Here is an 8,810-nt window from a genome sequence, read left to right as displayed (position 1 = left end):
CCAAACTGAGCGGGGTGTGGTGTACCTGACAAGCCCGCCACAAAACATTGGTGTGTTTCATCTCATCGGTGCTTTGAAGCGAGAGGCGCCAGCAGGGGAAGTGTGATTATTCAGCTAAATTCTGCACAGAAAATTACAGCTCTGTGGCTGCAGGTGCATTGGAAATTACCCCCTCCCATCCTGGAGTTCAAACGGGCACATGGCCACGGAAATGCACACACCTGTGCATAAAATACATAGGATGCATCGCAGAATAAAGCTCACACTATCACCCCGTATTGTCTTTGAAACGCACAAATCCTTCCATAACACCATCCTTGGAAAAAACAAAAAGAAGACAAACAACTAAAGTCACTGAGCAGCACGGATCTACACACCATCTCACCACAATGCAACCAGCGAGCGTGCGAGAAGCTGCTCCGGAGGAGGTAATTCCGTCTCTGTTTGTTCGACAGAGAGAAAAAGAGGGGAAGATGGAAGTATAAGGCGGGGGGGGTGGGGGGGGTTGCAAATCTTACATAGACGTGGTGTGGCAGATCCCCCAGGATCAAATTCAATTCTGGCAAGATACACATTAAGCCCCGTCAATCACAAGAGTGTCCTTGGAATGTGGCAGAGCGGTGATGAGAACGGCGGGAGAGTCTCTTTTCCACGAGAGCCGGGATGAACTCTCTTAAATCTGTCCGGGCGCGGAGGAAAACTCCCATCCGCCCGTCGGGGTCCCGGCGTAGAAAAGTCCACGCGTAGACGCAGACGCCTATGTAACCTCGGGGGGCCGGTCCACGCGCAGCACCGTCCAACTCCACCAGCGTGGGAATGTTTGCTTATCCGCGGGAATTTACTTTGAGCACCAATAAACCACACAAACAAAACCAATTTGAGAGAAATATGATATATATTGCAGTTAAAGTGAAGGCTGGGACTTGTCAGTTGAATAGCTCTTTTACTAATAACGTAGCAGCGTTTCGCTCCAGAGATACTCACATTCACATGCAGCCATTCTGCACACTTTGTTCAAAACATGACACCTACATTACCCATAATGCAACTCCACAGCCCATATTTCAGCTAGTGGGATGTGTGTGATGCACTCGTGGCTGCTGAGACAATCAGTCTCAACGTTTACCTCATCAGCCCACAGATTTTGAATCAGAAGAACCAGAGAAACGGATAGCGGCTCTCTGGGACGACAATGACACATGTGTAGTTTTTGTTAGAAAAAAAAGATAAAAGAAAGTAAAGTTCTTAAGGAAATCAGAGCCAGCAAGATTGTCACACGTGCTAGAAAACCGGGTATTGGAATCATCTCTCCTCAAGAGAACTGCCGTTGTTTGACCATATCAATGTCACAGATGAAGCTCCTCTCTCCAGAGCAACGGTGTTTAAATCCCTCCAGGCCGCCACACAGGACCGGTCAAAAGTTGTTGCCAAAGCTAAGGTTGACACCCCTTCCCCCCAGTCAGGTATTTTATCTCCTAATCTTCCTCAAATAAAGGATTTCCCACATTCTCATCTTATCTAGTCAACTTTTACAACACGTGAGGTCACATTTAAGCAGGAATATATTCATACTGTACATAAAACATGAACTTTCCGGCTCTATTGTATATTATTCTTCACCACACATAGCCAAAAATGCGGACTCGAAATCCAATTTCACTTTCAGCAGAGAGGAAAATGACACGCTGTTTGACTCGCAGTGTGAGTTCATTCAGGCTGCAGTGGAAGTGACAGTTAGCCTATTTACTTTTATTCTGGACTTGTGCTAATTATCTTAACTACACAAGTAATTATCTCTCACATCAAAGGGCCTTGCTCTGAGCCCCGCTGATACCCCACAACCAAGCAGGCCCGCCCCCCCGACACGCGCCACCGCCGTCACGTTTCCGGAGCCAGCTGAATCACGACATTAGTGGATAATTAGACGGTCGCCTGAGTGGGTTTGATGGGGCAACATGTGACGAGCAGCCGTCTGCCAGTCGAGCTACGGGAGGAGAATCGAGAGAGAAATCAGACCCCGACTAGAAGTAGCTGCTGGACCTCGGGTGTTAAGCTGCAGCCACAGTTCAAGCCGGCCCGCCGAGCATTTTTTGAAAATTAGCCGTGAATAATTTTTCCACCCTTGTGCTCCATCCGTGCGGAGCAGCTCTTTCCTCCATGAATAACGTCGCTGCTGGTTTGATTGCTGCCCAAAAAACCCCGTCTTTGCGACTCAGAAATATATGGTTCGTATTTGTGCCGATTAGTTTTTTCCTCACTTCTTTCAGCTTCGTCCGTCGGTGCCTCCGAGCTGCAGTTTCTGCAAACACACAATAATCAGGTCATCCGGCATCAGGCGTTAGTCCTTCATTATCACTAAAATGATAATCTCTGCAGAAAACATGTGACTGTAGGAGGATCATTTACATGCATTTAAATTCCTTTGAAGTTGTTTGTTTTGCTCACCTTGGAAACATACTATTTCTACTTCTCCTCTGTGGTAAGAAATAAATGCACCCCATAAATATTTATCTACCTTGGGCCTGTTCTATTCTGGCCCAGTGTTTTCAACGTAGCCACTGGAGATTAGGCCTATCAGGGACCCGCCGAGGAAGGGGGAAAAGATGGAAAAAAGGGAGGAGGTGGAAGAGAGCTGCGCGAGATGGCGTGAAGAGTGAGCGGTTTGCAACACGCAAACCTCCAAGCACAGACCTCCAAACTTTTCAGTCCCATGATTCTCAGCTGCAAGCTGAAGTTTCACGAAATGTAAGAAGCTCTTTTCTGTTTCAGTTAAAGATAAAAATATGAAAGCGAGAGCAGACGTAATGTTCTTCGATACTATTCAGTCTTGACTTCGATCCGGAGGACTTAAGAACACCGACTCATGGGTTTGAATCACTTATGAAAAAGAAAAAGCTGGAACAAGCTGAAGCGTGTTAAGAATGGTTCAGAAACTGTTTACAAAAACATACTTGAGTAGAAAGATTGTGAATATAAAGTGGAACTCCTGAGCTTTTATATATTTGGGTAGATTTTTTTTTGAGATTCAGTTTTATTATCATTTATCAAGACAAACAGCAAGGATCAACATCACACTAACAGAAAGAGCAACCCCTTAGGAAAGTACATCAGCTCAATTCTAAATCCAATGAAAGATAGAATGAAGAAAGATTATAATTAAGTTAGGAATATGTGAAAACAAACAAAAAAAATAAAAGTAAAACGGATTAAAAAAAAAAAAGATAATAATAAAATAATAATAAAAAAATGAATAAAAAAATAAAATTGAGATGGTTAACATATATGACAATGGTACACAAGGTTGAGGGGTTATGTATGAATTGGACTTCTGTCTAATCTCTCAATATAGGTTATCCACTTATTCCATATACCGTATTTTCTGGACTATAAGCCGCATCTGCTCTATTTAAAAAAAAATAATAAAAAAAAGATATACAAGCCGCATCCACTCTATTTACAAAAAAAAGGTATGCAAGGCGCAGATATTTATGTTGTTAGATTAGATATTTACTACATGTACAGAACCATTTTGAACTGTAAATGATGTACATGTTTGTACCTAAATAGATCCTTTCCTAACAGTGTCTTTTAACATGGCAGCAACTTTGCTGATTAAAACGGGACAGAACCAAGAGAAAATAACCAGTATTTATTTATCTATCTGTTTGAAATCTGCTTCTACCTACTTCTATCTGCTAAAGAAGAAGTAGCGTATTCTTCTTTTCATTTATTTTGTCTTAGTTTTGATTCTAATTCTGGTTATAGCGCCCCGAGCGGTGGAAGAAAAATCCACAGAATAGCCGCACCTTTGTATAAGCTGCATGATTGAAAACCTATGAAAAAAGTAGTGGCTTATAGTCCAGAAAATACGGTATTTGGGTAGATTAATATAACTGTATTATTTCCCAGCACCAAAGAATGTGGATCATCTTTTTTTCAGCTTCGCTCCAGCTGTGTGCAGCTGTGGGCCGTTCAGTGTCACTCTCAGCTTCACCGTGTCGAGGTCAGATGACATACGCGACCATCGCCGTATATATTCCACCGGGTTTCTTTGCAGACTTTGAGTCCCAGTCCATCTCAACCTTGAAACACCATCTCATCACCTTCATCGCATTTGTCTGAATCTGAGCAGATGGTATAATACGAACTACACGCGTCAGAAAGTATCCGACTGTTCCCATCCTTTGTCATTTCGGTGGCCAACACTAATGACTCAGTGTCGTATGAAAGGCGAGCACGTCCATGCCACCGTACCGCCTCTGTAGGCGCCAGAGATGATTTATGTTCATTTTAAGCTCGCTCCCATTCTTCCTCCCATCATGGCGGTTCAGGTGGATGTCAGATTCATCTCGCCAAAGAATGCTGCTACAAAGCTGCTCTGATCTGATCTGCCCTTTCTATTCGCTGCGCTTACGAATAGTTTGAACTCCGAGATCACTCCATATTTGCTCTGCTGAAGTCTTTTCTTTCAAGGCAGAGTTGGATGGTGATGTAACCACCTGGTGACGGCTTCTCACTTGGCTGGATGTTTAGAAAGGCTCTTTTTTTTTTCCCACCGTCTTTTATCGTGGAAAGTATCCAAGCTTTCTTAAGATGCCACGCTCATTAATGCGCTCTCTTTTTTCCTGACAAATTCACCAAAAAGTGTTGATTTTCCCCGTCTTGATCCTCGTGCTGCCTGGTTACCTGGTTTCTGAGGCCCAATGATGCTTTGTTTTACTCAGAATTGAAGCCCGACTGGCTTTATGTTCACAGGAAAAACTTCCAGATGCAAATGCTACGAAATAAACCCCAGATCCTAGAAACAAATCTTGACTGGACTCTCTAGGAACAGATTTGAATCAGCATTTAACAACAACAAAAATAAAATACAAAAAGAATAGGAGGTGTATCGTAGTTGTGTTGGCGCTTCATGTATGGGATTAGTGATACTACTGGGGGAAAAACTGTTGAAGATAAAGTATAAAAAATATAATTCAGAAAAATAACTTAAACATAACAGGGTCATTGGGTCAAACAAGGAATAATTCAAGTCGCCTTTATGGGAATATGGCTGCCATCAATTCATCCAATCACACTGAGAAATCAAAGATTTTAGTTTTTTTTTAGATGCATTTAACTAATGCTAATCCTTAGCTAACACTAATGCTCTAACCAAATATCTTGGGTATACCAATCAATACATTCAGGGTCTTGAGATCCTTACAGGACTCAAATGCAGCTCCATTCTAACCTTCGTCGATGGGTTCATCAATGAAATGGAATAACATTGTTTACAGGAGTCTCCAAAGTCTGGAGCCTTATCCCAACCAGGTTAGATGGTAACCATGGTAACTGACTCCAGGTATAAGGTACCTTACTTTCCGGATAGGGGTTGAGTTAACCCTCTTACTCTGGCTATAGTTAGCCTAGCCAGCTCACTCCATAAAACATCTGTCCTGGGAAATGGGTCTGGTACCTCTTCCATTTTACCTACTTCTACAGAACATACTGAACCAATCGCAGTAGGGCGGGGGCAACCTTGGACCAAAACGGTGTTACTACGAAAACCAACCACCCGTTCCTACTCAGCTGCAGGCCATTGCGGAGGTCTTTTGATGACAATAGTCTGGCAATCATTTTGCCTGTGTCACATTTCTCCGGGTTGGTTACATGCCTATCCTTCTAGGTCAGGGGTCGGCAACCCAAAATGTTGAAAGAGCCATATTGGACCAAAAACACAAAAAACAAATATGTCTGGAGCCGCAAAAAATGAAAAGTCTCGTATAAGCCTTAGAATGAAGGCAACACATGCTGCATGTTTCTATATTAGTTAGTAAGTTTTCATTATGCATTTCGAGAAAGTCGAAATGTTGAGAAAAAAGTCGAAATGTTGAGAATAAAGTCGAAATGTCGAGATTAATGTTGAAGTACAATCTTGAGAAAAAAGTCGAAATGTTGAGAAAAAAGTTGAAATAAAAAGGAAAGGAAAAAGGAAGAAAAAAGAGTAAAAGGAAAAAAGAAGAAAAAAGAAAAAAAGGAAAAAAGAAGGAAAAAAAAAAAGAAAAAAGAAGAAAAAAAGGAAAAAAAGAGAAAAAGAGAAAAAAAAGGAAAAAAAGAAAAAAAGAAAAGAAGAAAAAAAGATTTAAAAAAAAAGGTCAAACATTTTTGAAAAAGCTCCAGGAGCCACTAGGGCGGCGCTAAAGAGCCGCATGCGGCTCTAGAGCCGCGGGTTGCCGACCCCTGGTCTAGGTCAATTGGTTTTGTCTCAAAGTAAGATCTAGAGCACACAATTTTATACTTTGATTTGAAGAAGAAAAGAATTAAGATATCTGGCCACGCTACGTTCAAGATAGCTCACTATCTGAAATGGAAAACCCAGAGTTTTATTCATTTAGGGGTTAACATCCTCAAAGATTGCACAAAACCTGCTTCCTGAAATACACCCGGATAAACGCACAAATGGATGGATGGATGGATGGGTGGATGGATGGATGGAACTTGTGTGGTTGCTCATGCCTCAGCAGCATAGATCTGTGTTTTCTTCCAGAACCATAGTGACTCCTGTGCGGAGGCCGGTTGGATCCTCCATCCAGTCTCAAGCGCACCCCAAGTCACCTGTTACTTGCCCTGCAGGCCCCCATAACTTCCGGACCCTCCACCTGGATGTTAATGGGGCCTGTAACGCCCTAATGAGCCGCCTCAACTCAGTCAAAGTCATCTGATGACACTGATGTGGGGAGATTGATATTCACGCTTGACTTGAAGTCCTCTCCACTTGGCTGCTGTGTTTACCTCCCTGCACAATTAGTATCTGTTGAAGACAGACTGACAGAGAGAGGAGAGAAGGATGGAGACGGTGTTTGTGTGACTACATTAGCTCCAATTGTTTTTTAAGATGGGAGATGTCTTTCAACGAGGTTTGAAGGTGGCTTTCTATATCACAAGGCCATTACTAGCTCATTTAATCCCCATAAAACTACTTTACCTCTCTGAATGCGAGAAGCTTGAAATAAGAAAAGCTGTATTGGCTTAAGTAAAATGCATATTTCAGCAGATATGAGGTAAATTTGCATCTGAGACGCGGCTCGCTCTGGCCTGTTAGGGTGCACTTAGAAAAACGAAACAACAGAGTTAAACTCCACCACTGCGGCGGTCCAAGTTCAACCCCCGCAACCAACTTTTACCTGAACATTAGCATATAAACAAATAAAACACTTAGAAAGGACAATTGCCTGCCCACTCTCTGTGGAAAATAAACAACAAAAATGAATGCAGGAGGCCCGTGACAGCCAGGCATAAGCAGACTGCTAAGGCTGAGGAGGCAGAGAAAGGCCCCGGACCAGCCGGACCCGTCTTCCAACTGATTTAGTATTAACTGACATCATCTGTAATCGGTCAATTCGCCATTTCAACAGTGGTTGAGGAAGAAGGGGAAAAAAAGGAAAAAGAAAAGTTTCTCTGCTCAAGTCCATCTAAAAGGATGAATGCTTGGCCTGAAAACAGCAGGTGTGCGGAGTTTGTCAACGTTTGGGCAAACGGACTATTTTCATGTGGAGCCACAGCGCCCCCCTGAGGACGGAAACTAAACTGCCGCCTCTCCTTTTTAAAAAAGAAAATCATTTTTAAGCTTAATTTTTAGCTTCCTGTACTATCTTAAACTTATTTTGTGTGCGTCTGAGTTTTTTTCACCAAGATAAAGAAGTATACAACCCAAAGTATTTTTAGCTACGTTTAGCTAAGTGTAGGTCCCATTTATAATGCTGATTGTTAGATGCTAATTTTTCTCAAATAAGTAGGTTTCCCAGTAAAATGCTCATGTAGTTCAACTTGATTAAAAGTTAAGTCTTAGGGTGTCAAATTACAAACATATTACCTAAAATGTGGCGAGAATGCCCCAAACCTGGACACAAAACTGCTCTTTGTATTGTTTATGTCAGGGCTTTATATTTCAGCAGTGAAACTACTCAAGTGTAAGGAGTGAACTTACCTTCACGATGACATAAGTGGTTATGATCAACCACTAAATGCTAAATGATGAAAGTAGATATTATTAAAATGACTAAAAAACAGATTAAAAATATTACAGAGCAACTCAGCAACTACTTTAGAGATACTTTTTAGGATCCCTTCTTCTCACGATTGATTTTAAGGGCATTTGATGATAACTTCTTAACTTGATTTCAAATTTGCAGGACTTGTCCTTGCAATCAAGCAGCTTTAAAGCTTCCAAGTGTCTTCTTACACAAAGTATTTTATTATAGCCTGGCAAGCCATACCCAGTAATTTTGTGAAAATTCTCACACAACGTGGGTCCGATACCCTTCTATTTACAGCCATTTCCACCGGTAAAAACCAATGCAATGGGCAGGGAGGCCGGGTTTATATAATGAGTCATCCAGGAGCTGCTATACAAAACCACCACGACGGCTGCAGAGCTGCTAACACCTTTTTACTGCAAAAACTGACGTCAGTCATTCACCAGCTGTCCTACTCCACTATATTTTCTGATTTGTCAGATATTCTTAATTTCTCTGATTGGTTTTATGTCTATTTACGTCAACTGATACCATAATCTGAAAAAATCCAAGGTGAAGCCAGAGGAACCAGTCTAATCCTTTGATTTCGGATGGTTGGTCAGGCTCACGTTATTACCTAAAACATTTTGTAGATTTACAAAAATATTTCTGGAGACAAAAAAGGATTTAGACCTGGAGAAAAAAATAAATACATAAAAAAAAGGGGGGCAGGGGTTAAATAATGTAATTGATGCAGCTATTAAATCCAACCTTTAATATTAAGGAGTAAATAAGGGGTTTTATACTGCATCC

The sequence above is a fragment of the Cololabis saira genome, chromosome 23 (genome assembly GCF_033807715.1).
Source record: "Cololabis saira isolate AMF1-May2022 chromosome 23, fColSai1.1, whole genome shotgun sequence".
Classification (NCBI taxonomy): Eukaryota; Metazoa; Chordata; class Actinopteri; order Beloniformes; family Belonidae; genus Cololabis; species Cololabis saira.
This window is presented reverse-complemented; position numbering follows the sequence as displayed.